At 42.3% G+C, this 18,375-nt stretch overlaps 1 pseudogene; it reads left to right on the top strand.

Annotated features, from left to right (window-relative positions):
- Positions 1-7,452: 7,452 nt before the first annotated feature.
- LOC111958316 (uncharacterized) lies at positions 7,453-17,430 on the top strand (annotated as a pseudogene).
- Positions 17,431-18,375: the final 945 nt, after the last annotated feature.

Below are 18,375 nucleotides of genomic sequence, written 5' to 3'. Positions count from 1 at the left end.
TTAAATAATTAGTTTCTTCAAAAAAAAAAAAATGAACAGCCATCAAAATAAAGTTTTCTATTTCTCCTCTTACAGTGCCTTCAGAATGTATTCACACCCCTTTACTTTTTCAGCATTTTGTTGTGTTACAGCCTGAATTTAAAATGGATTAAATTGCAATTTTTGGGTCACTGGCCTACACACAATACCTCATATTATCAAAGTGTAATCATGTTTTTTGAAAGTTTGACAAATTAATTCAAAATGAAAAGCTATAATGTCATGAGTCATTAATTATTCAACCCCTTTGTTATAGAAAGCCTAAATAAGTTCAGGAGTAAAGTAAAAATTTGCTAAACAAATAATAAGTTGCATGGACTCTCTGTGTGCAATAATAGTGTTGAACATGATTTTTGAATGACTACCTCATTTCTGTACCCCACACATACAATTATCGGTAAGGTCCCTCAGTCGAGCAGTGAATTTCAAACACAAATTCAACCACAAAGACCAGGGAGGTTTTCCAATGCCTCACAAAGAAGGGCACCTATTGGTAGATGAGAAGATTAAAAAACAGACATTGAGCATCCCTTTGAGCATGGTGTTGTTACACTTTGGATGGTGTATCAATACACACAGTATGCACACATCACTGAGTACCACTCTTCATATTGTCAAGCATGGTGGTGGCTGCATCATGTTATGGGTATGCTTGTCATTGGCAAGGACTAGGGAGTTTTTTTGGGGGGGATAAAGCACAAGCAAAATCCTAGAGGAAAACCTGGTTCAGTCTGCTTTCCAACAGACATTGGGAGGAGACCAAATCACCTTTCAGCAGGATAATAACCTAAAACACAATGTCACATATAGACTGGAGTTGCTTACCAAGACGACATTGAATGTTCCTGAGTGGCCTAGTTAGAGTTTGACTTAAATCTGATTGAATATCTATGGCAAGACTTGAAAATGACTGTCTAGCAATGATCAACAACCAACTTGACAGGACTTGAAGAATTTTTAAAAGAATGATATGCAAATATTGTACAATCCAGGTGTACAAAGCTTAGAGACTTACCCAGAAATACTCACAGTTGAAATCGCTACCAAAGGTGATTCTAACATGTATTGACTCAGGGGTGTGAATACTTATGTAAATGTCATAATTCTGTATTTCATTTTCAATACATTTGCAAAAAATTGAAAAAACATGTTTTCACTTTGTCATTATGGGGTATTGTGTGTAGATGGGTGAGAGTAAAAAAAAAAACGATTTAATCCATTTTGAATTCAGGCTGTAACACAACAAAATGTGGAATAAATCAAGGGATATGAATACTTTTTGAAGGCACTGTAACTGTCGAAACGAAGCTTTAGCGTACTTATTTATTCAATGGAGAGCCAATGTATCCTATTGAGCCCATTTCAGCCATTACCGGGGTGTTTGACAGGTAATTAAAAAATATTCAGCAGTCGTAACGTTAACGGGAAAAAACGACAGGCACAAGCAAGAGTATGAAAGAGTCACAGGAGTAAAAGCAATCAATCCAGCGATATTTAAGTGACAAGTGGATTTTGCACCCCTCAAACTTGAGCTGCAACCGAGTGGCAGTGGCTACTACTGGCTAACACCTCTGTCCCGAAGCAAGCACCAGTTAGCCTTGAGCTAGCCTCGAGCTAGGCCCATCTGCCGGCTAGCCGAAGAGGTCTACCAGCGAATTCTTGGGCTACAATACCTCTTATGCCAATTGGACTGGACCTTTTTTTGCCGACACAGAGCCCTGCCAATCCATCACAACTGGTCTAAATCAGCTACAAGCTAATTTAGCCATTTTTTTTGCCGCTGCTAGTAGCTTTTACCTTCCGCACAGACACCAGCCCTGTTATTAGCCTGGATATTACTCACCAATTTACCAGCATCGGACTGTCTCTCGACAACAACGCCGGATTCCTGCCGTAATCCCTGAGCCACTACTTCTGATCCTCACAGCTAGCTTGCAGCTAGCGCAGCTAGCGCCACTGCCACGAAGCTAGCACCAGTTAGCAAACACAATTCTACAATTCACAACCTCTCTTTCGCCATCTGGCTTGGATTCTCTGTCGACACGACCACGTCTGAGCAGACCCCCTCCGTCTGAGCAGACCACCCCCCGGGCTACTAACTTTAAACGCCGCGTGCTAGCTTAGTGGAGGCCTCCCTGCTCCATCTACGGCTGCCCCCTGGACACTATGATCACTTGGCTACATAGCTGATGCATGCTTGACTGTCCATTAATTCACGGTACTCCATTCTGTTTATTTGTGTTTTATCTGTCGGCTCTGTGCTTTATAGATTTGAAAAAAATCAGTGTCTCTTTGCCTGACATCATGGAAAATCAAAAAAGAATCAGCCAAGACCTCAGAAAAAAATGTGTAGACCTCCGCAAATCTGGTTCATCCTGGGAGCAATTTTCAAATGCCTGAAGGTACCACGTTCATCTGTACAAACAATAGTACGCCAAAGTATAAACACCATGGGACCACTCAGCCGTCACACCACTCAAGAAGGAGACGCATTCTGTCCTCCTGCAGATGAACGTACTTTGGTGCGAAAAATGCAAATCAATCCCAGAACAACAGCAAAGGATCTTGTGAAGATGCTGGAGGAACAATGGTATAAAAGTATCTATATCCACAGTAAAACGAGTCCTATATCGACATAACCTGAAAGGCCGCTAAGCAAGGAAGAAGCCACTGCTCCAAAACCGCCATAAAAAATCCAGACTACGGTTTGCAACTGCACATTGGGGGCAAAGATCATACTTTTTGGAGAAATGTCCTCTTGGTCTGATGAAACAAAAATAGAACTGTTTGGTCATAATGACCATCATTATGTTTGGAGGAAAAAGGGGGTGGCTTGCAAGCCGAAGAACACCATCCCAACCGTGAAGCCATGGGGGTTGGCAGCATCATATTGTGGGTGCTGCCAGGAGGAACTGGTGCACTTCACAAAATAGATGGCATCATGAGGCAGGGAAAATTATTGGAATATATTGAAGCAACATCTCAAGACATCAGTCAGGAAGTTAAAGCTTGGTTGGCAAAATGGGGTCTTCCAGATGGACAATGACCACAAGCATACTTCCAAAGTTGTGGCAAAATGGCTTGAGGATAACAAAGTCAAGGTATTGGAGTGACCATACAAAGCCCTGATCTCAATTCCTATAGAACATTTGTGGGCAGAAACTGAAAAAGCGTGTGCGAGTAAGGAGGCCTTAAAACCTGACTCAATTACACCAGCTCTGTCAGGAGGAATGGGACAAAATTCCCCCAACTTATTGTGGGAAGCTTGTGGAAGGCTACCTGAAACGTTGAACCCAAATTAAACAATTTAAAGGCAATGCTTCCAAATACTGATTGAGTGTATGTCAACTTCTGACCCACTGGGAATGTGGATGAAAGATATAAAAGCTGAAAGAAATAATTCTCTCTACTATTATTCTGACATTTCACCATTCTTAAAATAAAGTGGTGATCCTAACTGACCTAAGACAGGGAATTTCTACTAGGATTAAATGTCAGGAATTGTGAAAAACTGAGTTTAAATTATTGGCTAAGGTTGTGTGTGAAATTCCGACTTCAACTGTAACTTTCAGACCCTTTGATTTGTGACTCGAATTTGACGCTCAGGTGCATCCTGTTTCCACTATCCTTGAGATGTTTCTACAAACTTGATTGGAGTCCACCCATGTAAATTCAATTGATTGGGCATGATTTGGAAAGGCCACACACCTGTCTAAATATTCAGACCCTTTACTCAGTTACTTTATGAAGCACCTTTGGCAGAGAATTACAGCCTCGAGTATTCATGGGTATGACGCAACAATCTTGGCCACACCTGTATTTGGGGATTTCTCCCATTCTACTCTGCAGATCCTCTAAGCTCTGTCATGTTGGATGGTGAGCGTTGCTGCATAGCTATTCACGGTTTCTCCAGAGATGTTTGATCATGTTCAAGTCCGGGCACTTTGCTGGCCCGCTCAAGGACATTCAGAGACTTGCCACTCAAGCATTGGCTGTGTGCTTTGTCTTGTTGGAAGGTGAACCTTCGCACCAGTCAGGTCCTGAACGCTCTGGAGCAGGATCTTCTCTGTCCTTTGCTCCACTTCATCTTTCCCTCAATCTTACTAGTCTCCCAGTCTCTCTGCCGCTGAAAAACACTCCCACAGCATGATGCTGCCACCACCATGCTTCATCGTAGGGATGGTGCAGGGTTCCTCCAGACGTGACACTTGGCATTCAGGCCAAAGTGTTCTATCTTGGTTTCATCAGACCGGACCAAATAAGAATGATGGAGGCCACTGTGTTCTTGGGGACCTTCAATGCTGCAGACATTTTTGGGTACCCTTCCGCAGATCTGTGCCTCTACACAATCCTGTCTCGGAGCTCTACGGGACAATTCCTCTGACCTCATAGCTTGGTTTTTGCTCTACATGCACTGTCAACTGTGGTACCTTATTTATAGACAGATGTGCACGTTTCCAAATCATGTCCAAATCAATTGAATTTACTACCAGTGGACTCCAATCAAGTTGTAAAAAACATCTCAACAATGATCAATGGAAACAGGATACACCTGAGCTCAATTTCGATCTCATAGCAAAGGGTCTGAATACTTATTTAAATAAGGTATGTTTTAAAAAAAAAAAAATTTACTTTGCAAACATTTCTAAAACCTGTTTCGCTTTGTCGTTATGGGGTATTGTGTGTAGATAAAACATTTTTTATCCATTTTTAGTACAAGGTTGTAAACGTAACAAAATGTGGAAAAAGGTGGGGTCTGAATACTTTCCGAATGCACCTGTACATATTGCACCATACACATTTTCCTATGCATTGTGTCACAGTAAATAAAGGTGTCCATTCTACTCAGGAGCACTTGTACTTTCATAATGGCACATATATATTGCGCATAAAATAATTTCCTGTTACATTGTGTCGCAGTAACGGGGGGGGGGGGTCCATACTTCTCAGGAGCACTTCGAGTTTCCACATTTTTTAAAGGAGAACACAATAGCTCGAACTGTAACCAGGGAATCCACGCAATTGCACCACCGAGGTCGGATGCACGCTCATGCACAGAAAGAGACGATAGCTTCAAAATCATTCCAAGCAAAACAGTTTGAAGCACACGTATTCAATCTTCCAGAATCAAATTATACCTAATCGTTGATATAATTTCGCGCCTTATAAAAAATTACTTTGATATCACAAGTAGAGAGAGGCTGCAGTAGCATAACGGTGGTGCTGTTGAGCAAATGTTAAATTGTTTTAAGCAAGATGTGTTTTACGGTCATGACAGAAAAACACAGAACATACTTCACAGCAAGATCTAATGAGCTTGATGTTTTTTTTCTATTTCATTAAAAGAGAGATTATAAATACTGTTTAACAAATTTTCTTTGTCTATCCCACATTATTTTTTTTAAAGTAGTTCATACACAGTGAACTTTGATGCACCCTATGTAAAAAATAAACCTGTAAAAATAGCTGGTAGATTTGTATATATTTTTTATGTGTACCACTAGTAGATCAATAATCCATTGTTATTAACATGGCAAAGCATAACATTGCCCATACTGTGCCAGCTCCAAAGATTGGAAAAAATACTTGTTTTACTGTATATTAGGGAACCTAATTCCAATTTTAACAATAAAAATTTGATGTTAAACATTTTGTCACATGTGCTAGATCAGTAATACATTGTCATTAGCAATGCAAAGCATAACATACCCATATTATGACAGCTACAAGATAGGGAAAAACACTCAGTTTTATTGTATTATTATAAACTGGGTGGTTCGAGCCTTAATGCTGATTGGCTGACAGCCGCGTATGTCAGACGTGTATATCACAGGTATTCAAAACATTTATTTTACTTCTCTAATTACATGTAACCAGTTTAAATAGAATAAGGCACCTCGGGGTTTGTGGTATATGGCCAATATACCAAGGCTAAGGGCTGTATCAGGCACTCCTGTTGCATGTCACAAGAACAGCCCTTAGCCGTGTATATTGGCCATATACCACACCCCTCGTGCCTTAATAGCTTAATTAATTCAATTTCAACACAATTTAAACATTTTGTCACATGACACCAGTAGATCAATAATAGAGTGATTAACAGGACACACCATTGCTTCCTTGTTGATCTTTGGGGAAGAAGATGAGAGGAGGATGTACACCATTGAAGCCAACGAACAGAAAGAGGAGCAGAAAGAGACTCCAACCTGACTGCTTGGAAGACAGAACCAACTCAATGAGGAAAGGACACACACCAATTCTATGTAGCCTCTTGCATGGTGTTCGTTTCCATTCTTGCCTCTTGGAACTGTCCCTAAGATGAACCTCTCCTATCTCTCATTTCCCTCCTTGGCCAGGTCGCAGTTGCAAATGAGAACTTGTTCTCAACTAGCCTACCTGGTTAAATAAAGGTGAAATAAAAAAATAAAAAATAAAAACACTGGAAATAGATTGCTGAAAAAGACAGATCCTCAGGTGGGCTGGGCATGCGCGTTGCTACGTTAAGTGCCGCAAAATGAACAGCCACGCTCCTCTGGGTGCAAACTCTGTGGATTTAGAAACTAAAAGTGCTCCTGAGTAGAATGGACGCCGCATTTACCGCAACACAACATACAGAAAATTGTGTATGGTGCAATTAGTATATCCAATATAAAAAACTATTGGATTTAAGCTGATTGGCCACTTTTTAAGGGCAGCAAAATAAGCAGCGATACACCTCTGGGTGTAAACTGTGGATATCGAAACTAAAAGTGCTCCTGAGTAGAATGGACCCCGCTTTTACTGCGACACAACGTAAAGACAATTCTGCAATAAATTATAGGAGTATACATACAAAAAAATTTGGTTAACCATTTATGCTTGAAAAAAATAAACAAATAAATCACACATCTTATAGAAAGACTTTTAATGATTCTTTGTATGATAAGTATAAAACATACTGACAATTGTGCACATTTTCGGTCATTTTCACCCTTAATTATTCATTTATACAATGTACAAGACAGGACTCTTATTCTGAAGAATTCCAAAATTCTGTGCCCAGAAGTACTTAGTTATTCTAGCCTGCTTCAAAGTTGTGCCTGTTTTTGTAAATTGTCCTTTACAATGTCCTTGCTGTAAAATATTTGGACATGTAAGAAGTGTCTGCAGAGGTGAGAAGCCAAAGGACATTTCACATGCAAAGTAGAAGAGAATGGACAAGGAGCAAAGTGTTGTGTCTGTGGTGGTAGAACATGAGGCAACATCCTTAATGCCCAATTAGAGTTAGAGGTTGCCAAAACCAGGGCAGTTAAGAGTCTCCTATGCAGAGGCTGTCAGAAGAGGAGAACGATTGAGTATCTGTGAAGGTCCGATGGTGGTGAATACCGTTAGGCCTACACTGCACCCTGAGTAGGCCCTAATACCAGCAGCAGGACCCAGAAATTATTCATGTGGAGAAAGTGGATTTTGTGGATTTTATAGCGATGGGAGTAAATGGCACTGCACAAGTTGAAAAGAAGTCAAGAAAGATCGACTTCACTTCTGCAACGGAACACTTTCTAGGATTAAATTATTTTTTTCAATGCAAGTCATTGAGAGAGGAGCAAAACTGAGCCGCCATAGGCTGTACTCGAATGTCTACTCGTTTTTTATTGGTCAAAATGGCAATGTAGTTTTGTAAATGTATTGTATAATGTTATTTTCCCATCCCCATAATGGAATTCACATTGATTTTATGATTTCCCCCCCACCCCTGTCCAGTTGGTGGCGGCAGTAAACCATTTGCGTGTAGTTCGCCATAAAACCTCAAAGAAGAAGAAGTAAACGGAAGTAAGCGTTGACCAAGAACAATTTCCACGTTAGCGTTTTTGTTAGATTCATTAACACAATGAAACTCAAACTATGACTAATTTAACTGCATACCATCACATACTTGCCCCAGATAGTCTTTAATTTGCGTTGGAGACAAGACTTGGTTGATAGATGTTAGGTAACGCTAGCTAGCTAGTAACGTTAGCTGTTAACAAGGATAACGGTATGGTTTTTCACACTCAAATAGCCTCCATCATGGAGGTGCTAGCGAATGCAGCCGTGGCAGAGATCTGTAAAATCGTAGACGACGACTATGCAGTGTTTCGTTTGGAAATTTCCCAAAGCCAGAAAGAAAACAGGACATTGCGGAGGAAACTACAGCTAATAGAACTGAAGGTATCACGGGAGCGCGCAGAGAGGACAACGCGAGAGCGCGTCCTCGCCAGTCGTCCTAGTGTCAAGATCATTGACCGATACAGAGGAATGGCAAGAGGTACAATTAGCAGAAGGCCGAGCTGCGCGGCCTGTCTCCCGACTGCACTTGTGTAACTTTAGATGTGTTAACCAGAATTGGGTCTTGGATAGTATGAAATAATTCCCCTGATTACTTAGCTATCTTGCACAAACACACCATATCACATTCTAACCAGGTTCTTGATTTACTGCATTTCCTATTATTTATACATTGAAAACAATAGGATGCCTAGAACATCATCAATTGATCTATAAATAGTATATCAAGAAGTTATGCGAGGTGTTACCTTACATCCTTGCCAATTCTAGACAGTGTCAATAGTGTATAATATACCGTTTAGCATTGACAGTAGCTAACCTAACCACTTCTTTAATTAAGCAATAAGCCCGAGGGGATGTGGTATATGGCCAATATACCATGGTGCTAAGGGCTGTTCTTATGGACAATGCAACACGGAGTGTCTGGATACAGCCCTTAGCCGTGGTATATTGGCCATATACCACAAACCCCAGAGGTGCCTTATTGCTATTATAAACTGGTTACCAATGTAATTAGAGAAGTAAAAATAAATGTTTTGCCATACCTGTGGTATACAGTCTGACATGCCATGGCTGTCAGCCAATCAGCATTCAGAGCTCGAACCACCCAGTTTATAACCCCCAATCACTCTCTCAGGTGAAGGACATCTTACTGGAGGCCACAGGAACTTTGTGATGCCAGCAGGACACAGTACATGGAGCGATGACCAACCAATCACTGTTGATGAGGGGAGTGGAACCTCAACCCAGCATGTTATCATGATAGAGGTTAGTGTAATAGTGTCACATTAAAAATTAGTTACTTTGTAAATAAAATGTGGTCTGTTTATTTCAGAAAGGCTCCCCTCAGCTATTCACTTGCTTCCATTTACATCCTAATTTAACTGCCGTAGGGGAGTTTGTTAGACTTCCCTATGACGTTGTTATCCAATTCAACTCATGTACCGGTAATAACTTTCTTTCTTCTTGTCAGTCTGCAGAGGCAGCAGGTCCTGGGGTCAAGCTGGAGAGGTCTGAAGGAGAAGAAGACCCACGGCACAGCAGAGACATCCAGACTGGAGCAGCTGGAGTGCCCCCTGTAGCCACAGAGGACCCCACCACCACCCCAGCACAGCCCAGGACCCAACGCAGCATCACGGAGGTCAGTGGAACGCAGAACGTCTTCCTCAAGTCAGAAACCGATATCGAGACTTTAACGGGGCTGGGTCGACTGAGTTGTTCTCCTGCTCCCCACTCAGAGCATTTACTTTATGGTAACACGAGTCCGAGGACAGTTTTGTCTCATCAAGACCCAAGTGACACGTTACAGACTGGCAATGATCCATCCTGTTCATACTCTATAGGGACAGAGATTATACCTGGTGACATGCCTGTGGGCTTAGGGTTACACATTGATCTGTCTAGAGGGGACTGGAACCGGTACAGTAGTAGTGTATACTCTGAAGGGTTACTAGATAAGAAAGGGGAGGGTCTGGTCGTAGATGAGGTAAAAGTGGAGGGCGACATTCCTCTGACATGGAATGCAGACGAGACTCGGTTAGAAGGACACTCGCAGGGCAACACCAGTGACTTCGTAGACTATAGGGAAAGCTTAGAGACTAATCTAAATGTCGCAACCAACTCCCCTTTACATGCGTTCAGGGATCGCGACCCAGTGTCTAAGTCGATGGCACCTTCCGATTCACACGGACGCATCCTTTTCGATCAGGTATTAAACTCAAACGACAGGGCTAGAGCCCAGACTCAGGGTGGGGGAGCCACATCAGGCAATAGTAAAGATAAACGGTTCCTCTGCATGTTCTGTAACAAAGGCTTCAGCTGCCTCCAGAAGGTGGAGGTCCACCAGAGGATCCACACAGGGGTGAAACCCTTCAGCTGTACCCAGTGTCACATGTGCTTCACCCAAGCTGGCACCCTGAAGAGGCATCATAGGGTCCACACAGGAGAGAAACCCTTCAGCTGTACCCAGTGTCACATGCGCTTCGCCCAGGCTGGTGACCTGAAGAGGCACCAGAGGGTCCACACGGGAGAGAGGCCCTTCGCCTGTATGCACTGCAGGAGGAGGTTCTCAGAGAGGGGTTGCCTCAGGACACACCAGCAGAAAAACCATTCCACTGTATAACATAGAAAGTAAAAATTCCACCCGACAGCTTCTGACTTTTAGATCAAACCCTGCATTAAAGACAAAGATTTATTGTCATTGTTGTCTGAAGAAAAGATCCACAGATGAATTTGGAATAATGAGAGTAACAGATTTCAGTGTTCAATATTACTGGGTAGAATATTGCATCCAGAAATTGTGTGATATATACGCCTAAAAAGTCTGTTACATATTGTGTTTGTACTGTGTAGGCTATATGAATTTCACAAATGCCTTTTTATTGCTTCCTTTCAACAACTTAATTTTTTCCCCCCAAGACACTTGAATGAATGCAGATGTTTTTGTTGATGTGTATGTGTGGTTTTCATATTATATATTTAACACTTGTTTATGTTTAATAAACACAAAATGTGACTTTTCATTCTAAGACTTTCATTGAGACTTTCTTTAGTAAGCATGCATCCGATCTCACCCTATTCTGCATACATACAACAGTGCTTTATAACCAATATACACTTACTAAATATACCTACACATACCCACACACTAACAAACACCTACTGTACACATCAAATTGTTTGTCAGGTTTGTCTGATGACTTTTGACTTATCATTGCTGACTTGTTTTTACCCACAACAACATATTTATGTCCACCATGATGGGTTTAACAACAATGAAGTCATTCTGTAACTACAGTATAGGAGGGGATGGGTAAAGACTCCATGTTGAAAGTGTGTTTATTATCTGTGTGTATACGTACCTGAGGGAGTGTATGTCTGTGTAATCTGCATCACGTCTCTCTTCCAGGAGGAGGAGGGTCCAGAGGTGCTGCGGATGAAGGAGGGGGCGTGTGATGAGGGTCTGGGGAACACTGAGGGGAACATGGTCATGGAAGAAAACCAGACTACAACTCCTCCTGAACTCACAGAGGAACCAGCTGAGCAGCACAGGACCACACACAGTCTCCCTGAGGTGAGCCAACGGAAACTACTGTCTGAATGGTATTAGGTCAGGACCCGTATCCACAAAATGTGTCAGAGTAGGTTTGCTGATCTAGGAGCAGTTTTGCATTTTCTATTTGGAAAGATCCTAGATTAGCACTCGTACTCTGAGACTAGGTGCCCAGGTCTTGATTAATTTTATTTTAAGTGTGGGACGATGCCTTTGAATTATTCGTTGATTTGATTACTTGACATGCTAGCTGTACCTGAAGACTTCCAGTCTTTGCGCTAAGCTGGCTTGCGAAATTGCCTCTAACTTCCTGCATACTGGACGCAGAGAGGTAAAAATGGTATCCACAGGTTAACCTGACTCTGAGGAAATCACAAAGTATCCCTTTAAAGAGTGTCAAGTAATCAAATTAACTAACACGTTTGCATAGTACTCATAGCAATCCCTCATTGCCCAATCAGAAGATGCTCCATAGCAGGGTACTCATATCAGATTTCTTGATCCAACATCCTCTCACTCTGTACCTCTTACAGTCAGTAGACATGGAGGATGGGAAGCCTGATCTGCTGCTTGTCAAAGAGGAGACAATATAAGATGAACCAGAGAGCATTGATCTGCTGAGTGGACTAAAGATGGGGGAGCAAGGTAAGGGAGAAATGCATATACAGTAGCCTGCATACAGTAATAGATCTTCAATGGGAATACTAATGCGCCTGGCTATTATTTTTCTATTAAACACATATGAAACAATATGAGTTCTTCATTTGTTAAACAATATCAATACAATTTGTATAAAATACAAAAATGAAATGTGTACACCAAGTGTACAAATCATTAGGAACACCTTGATATCCATGATATACCTTGATATCCATGATATAGACTGACCAGGTGAAAGTTATGATCCCTTATTGATGTCACCTGTTATATCCACTTTAATCCATGTAGATAAAGGGAGGAGACAGGTTAAAGAAGTTTCTTTTTAAGCCTTGAGGCAATTGAGACATGGATTGTGTATGTGTGCCATTCAGAGGGTGAGTAAGACAAAATATTTAAGTGCCTTTGAACAGGTTATGGTAGTAGGTGCCAGGCGCACCGGTTTGAGTGTGTCAAGAACTGCAACACTGCTGGGTTTTTCATGCTCAACGGTTTCCTGAGTGTATCAAGAATGGTCCACCACCCACAGGACATCCAGCCAACTTGACACAACATTGGCGTCAACATGGGCCAGCATCCCTGTGGAATGCTTTCGACACCTTGTAGAGTCCATGCCTCAACGAATTGTGGCTGTTCTGAAGGGAAATGGGGGTGGCACTTAAAATTAGGAAGGTATTCCTAATGTTTTGTACACTCAGTATATCTCAACATAAGTCAGACATCACCAGGCAAATAACACACGAAAAATCCATGTCTAAAAGTCTATCCATGTGTCATGTTTGTTAAGTCTGGACAGTAACATTTTCCTGTAGGTGGTTGGCTGGAGGCTAACAGATGAGACTGGGAAGCCATCTTGGATTCCCAGACGGGTGCAGCCAAGGGCCCAGGGGACAACATAACCGAGCAGGCCATGACCAGAGGCGACATAGTGGAGGTCAGTGGATGGGACAGTGTCCTCAACTCTGGGCCGAGGAACAACACCGTTAACCACAACCAGAAACAGACAGTCGAACACAAATCAACATCCGGACTTACTGTCCATGACAACAGACTGGCTGAGACCAGGGCTAGGCATAGATTTGGTCTGCAGGGACAGGGAAGTGTCCGTATGCGGCGGGTGAGAACAGACACAGACTCAGCTAGCAATGCTCTGTCCTGCTCCTATAATTGTGTTTCAGACAGAGTGATGGCGCATGAGGTTGACCCTCTAACAGGTGCTGCCTTCAGCCTGCCTTCTATAGGATCTATCAACTGGAACATGGATCCTGTGACAACACAGACACACACGACCTCCTCACACTCTCCTTATGTTTATCCAGAACTCAGACAATGCCAGTGCCTCAACTCTAAATGGCTACACAAGCCCATTGACAAATGACAGTAGTAGAGACAGAATAAGTAAAGGTGGTGACGCCAAAGAGAAGCTCTTACAGTTTTCATTCTGTGGTAAAGCCTTCAGTTTCCCCAAACAGGTGGAGATCCACCAGAGGTTGCACACAGGGGAGAAATCGTTCAGCTGCCACCTGTGCCGGGCCAGTTTCTCAGACTCATCCAACCTGAAGAGGGTCCACCCAGGGGAGAAATCATACAATTACCCCAAGTGTGAGAAGAGGTTCTCCCACCAGCACCAGCTGAAGATGCCCCTGAAGATCTACACAGGAGAGAGGCCATTTGCCTGTGTTCTCAGATAGGAGCTACCTCAGGATACACCAGCAGAAAATGCACGCGGCCCATGTATAGTGAAATGTATGTACTAGTTATACTGAACAAAAATATAAATGCATCATGCAACAATTGGGTAAGTTACAGTTTATATAAGGAAATCAGTCAATTGCAATGAATTCATCAGGCCCTAATCTATGGATTTCACATGGCTGGGCAGGGGTGCAACCATGGGTGGGCCTGGGAGGGCATAGGCCCCCCCACCTGGGAGCCAGGCTAATCCTCTGGGGTGCCAGGCCCAGCCAATCAGAACGAGTTTATCCTCACAAAAGGGCTTTATTACAGACAGAAATACTTAGTTTCATCAGCTGTCCGGGTGGCTGGTCTCTGACGATCCCGCAGGTGGAAAAGCTGGATGTGGAGGGCTGGCGTCGTTACACGTGGTCTGGTTGAGGCCAGTTGGATACAGCCAAATTCTCTAAAACGAGATTGGAAGCAGCTTATGGTAGAGAAATTAACATTAAATTATCTGGCAACGTCTCTGGTGGACATTCCTGCAGTCAGCATGCCAATTGTATCCTCCCTCAAAACGTGAGATATCTGTGGCTTTGTGTTGTGAGACAAAACTGCACATTTTAGAGTGGCCTTTTACTGTCCCCAGCAAAAGGTGCACCTGTGTAATGATCATGCTGTTTAATCAGCTTCTTGAAATGCCACACCTGTCAGGTGGATGGATTATCTTGGCAAAGGAGGAATGCTCACTAACAGGGATGTAAACAAATTTGTGCACAACATTTGAGTGAAATAAGCTTTTTGTGAGTATGGAACATTTCTGGGATCTTTTATTTCAGCTCATGAAACATGGAACCAACACTTTACATGTGTGTTTATATTTTTGTTCAGTGTAGTTTGTTGGTAGTTAATTCTGTTGGTTTTGGATATCGTAGGGAACTGGATGAGGTGACATGAGGAAAGAATTAGTATGATGAGGTGATGGTTGGTGTGATGGTGTCTGTAAAAATGCTTCACTGATGAAGTGACAACTAATTCCCTTTAGGTTGATGGTGTTTCATAGTGAGATAGTGCCTTAATTCATGTTTACTTGACATAAAGTAGTGAAGATGTGTGTAGTGTTGAACCTTTTCCAAAGTATTCTAAAAAATGATTTATGTAGTAGTGGAGATGTGTTTAAGTCCCGTGTGAGAGTGTATGACAGTTTTGGTCAAATTAAAGACTAAATTGACTGTGTGCTGACTGATTTGTAAAATAAAACATTCTGGGACTGAGTTTCCCTCATCTCAGTCGAACCAAAACATCATACAGTGCATTCAGAAAGTATTCAGACCACTTGACTTTTTCCACATTTTAAGTTACAACCTTATTCTAAAATGGATGAAGTTGTTTTTTTCCCCTTATCAATCTACACACAATAGCCCATAATGACAAAGCGAAAACAGGTTTTAGTCATTTTTGCACATTTATAAAAAAATATTCAAAACAGAATTACCTTATTTACATAAGTATTCAGACCATTTGCTGTTAGACTCGAAATTGAGGTCAGGTGCATCCTGTTTCCATTGATCTGAAAGATCTGGAGGATCTGCAGAGAAGAATACACACCAAATACAGGTGTGCCAAGCTTGTAGTGTCATACCCAAGAAGACTCAAGGCTGTAATCGCTGCCAAAGGTGCTTCAACAAAGTACTAGTCTGAATGCTTATGTAAATTTGATATTTCAGTTATATTTTTCTATTTAAAATTTTTTACAAATGTTTTGCTTTGTCTTTATGGGGTATTGTGTGTAGATTGTAGGGGGAAAAAACGTAATCAATTTTAGAATAAGGCTGTAACTTAACAATGTGGGAAAAGTTAAGGGTCTGAATACTTTACAGATTCACTGTATGGAGCATTTTATGTTTTATAATAAATTCCAATGGCTACATATTGTTAGGTACATGAATCACAGTGTTATAGATTGGCTTGACTGTGTTTAATATGTTATAATATCGTGTCATGTAATGTTTCTGTGTGTACAGCAAAGAGTTTCTTATATAAACCTTTGTACAGAAAAGTATCATCTTTATTTGCAGTCTGCAGTCCATGAAGACCTGCTGATATCGGTGTTGCTGGTGGGAGAGATTGGACTTCTGAAGCTGCTGATCACAAATCCTGGTCCGGGATCAGGACCCTGGATCAGGAGCCATCTCTCTTCCTTCCCAAGTCAGACCCAGGACCCAATCGTGAGGGACAGAGACTCCACCACCACACAGAACACAACCAGTGGACAGGTGGACTGAACAACCTCAGCCTGGTGGTCATCAGAGAGACAGAGGCCCCAGTCAGGGATCCAGTCTGCAGCCCAGATCCTTCTCTTCACAGTCTCAGTGCAGGGATGGAGCAGGGCCTGGGGCTGATAGAGATAGACCCTCCTGTTCCTATGATACAAACACCACAATATCCATGATGAACAGAGCAGGTCACCCTGCGCTTCAGCCTTCACAGTGGGAGACCCCCCTGGTGGGAGTCTAACAGGAAGTCTGTCTTCCCCTTCAGGATCTCACCTAATGCCTGGTGACTGGGTTCATAGAAAGCCTGGACCTGGGTCTAGCGTTCCTCAGTTACCTCATGGTTACCCCACCAATACAGACAGGGTCAGGATGGGCGTTCACCACGAGAGGTACCTAGCCTATAACACGGCACACAATCCCAACAACACCCAAACAATGACTAGAGGTCAAGGGGGGAACTCAAAGACTAACCACCTGAGGGTGGTGGTTCCTGCTTCTACCTCTGGTGTCACTGGGTCAGAGCGTGTGAGGCCTAGCATTAGGACGGACGCCGGCAAGACGTACGCCTGCCCCACATGTGAGAAGCGCTTCGCTCATGCGAACTATGTGAAGAGGCACTAGGCCGTTCACACCAAGAACAAGCTCTTCAAGTGCAAATTATGTTACAAGAGATTTTCCTTCCTGACTAACCTGATCAGACATAGGAGTGTCCACAATGGGGAGAAATCGTAGCAGTGCGGCTTGAGATGTATGCAGGGGATGTCTGGGAACTATTCTTTAGCTTAAATATTATAGTTATTATGTTAAGTGTCTTGGGGTAAGAGGGTAATTATCCACATACCTCTCATTAACCCTTTGTTAACTTGCTATTTGAAATTGGATTGTGAATACTTATTTTTATGAGAGTTGCTAAAACACTTTTCTTTCTAAACGAGTGTGCTCTCAGCTTTAAAGACAGTGATAACACATCATTTGATGTGTGATGTTATAAGCAGTATCTTATTTCAAAGAACAGCGCGAGTACGTTTTTCATTGAACAGTGACCAAGAGCAATTTCCACATTGGTGTTGTTATTTAGACTTTTATGAACACCCTGGAACTCAAAATATGACTAATTTAACTGCACAGCATCACATACTTACCCCAATTAGCATTTAATGCGTACCGGTAACTCAGAGCTCCCCAGGTCACTCGCCTCTCGTGCATACTTTTTGTTCCGGCACCTCCCGATTTACAAATGAATCACTGATTACATGATTAAATAACCATAGTTATTCTACAACATTGCCTGATTTTTTGCATCTTGTTTTCATTCTATTGTAAGGCCTACATGAAATGTACAAAATGTGTTTGTATGTAATAATTCTTGAAAACACTTATGACCATTTTTTTAAATAAACTCCAATGGCTCCATATTGTTAGGAATCACACTGTTAGAGATGGGCTCGACTGTGACTAACATTTTATAATATTATGTAATGTTTCTGTGTGTACAGGAAATAGTTTTTTCAGGTAGCCTAGCGGTTAAGAGAGTTGGGCCAGTAATCAAAAGGTTGCTGGTTTGAATACCCGAGCTGACTAGGTGGAAAAACCTGTTGATGTGCCCCTTTCTGTATCAAAGCATCTACTAAATTACTAAAACGCAAATGTAATAAACCTTTATAGTTTTCTGCACAATCTTTGTCTGCAGTCCATGAAGACCTGCTGATATCCAGTGTTACTTGTGGGAGAGAGTGGACCTCTGAGATGGCTGGTCACAAAGACTTTCCCCGGATCACGACCATGGATCAGAAGCCATCACTCTTCCTTCCAGAGTCAGAACCGGGACCGAACCACACAGAACACATCTGGCAGGGAGTCCGGTTGCCGGCATCAATATCTCAGGTGCCACCTACCACTGATGTTTCCTTGAGCAAGGAACTTAACCCCCTAAACTGCTCATTGGACGGTGCACTGCGGCTGCTCTCTGCTCCAGCCTCTACAACTTAATGTGTTTGTATGTATGTGTGTGTGTGTGTATATCAGGGGTTGGATAAAAGCAGAAGACAAATTTCCATCACACAATCCCAATAACAATGGCTAGAGTTCAAGGAGGGAGCTCAAAGACTGGCTCCTGCTTCTATCACCTCACAACGTGGTAGGCCAAGTATTGGGATCGACGTCGACAAGCCGTGCACGTGGGAAGCCTTCACTGAGGCGAAGTATGTGAAGAGGCGTTCACACCAAGGAAAGGCCCTTCAAGTGCAAACTATGTTACAAGAGCTTCTGCCTGACTAGCCTTATCAGCCTGTGTCCAAAACGGGGAGAAATCGTAGCAGTGTGGTTTGAGATATACAGAGTGGATATCTGGGAACCTTATTATAGTTATCATGT

The sequence above is a fragment of the Salvelinus sp. IW2-2015 genome, linkage group LG34, assembly GCF_002910315.2.
Source record: "Salvelinus sp. IW2-2015 linkage group LG34, ASM291031v2, whole genome shotgun sequence".
Lineage (NCBI taxonomy): Eukaryota > Metazoa > Chordata > Actinopteri > Salmoniformes > Salmonidae > Salvelinus > Salvelinus sp. IW2-2015.
This window is presented reverse-complemented; position numbering and strand designations above follow the sequence as displayed.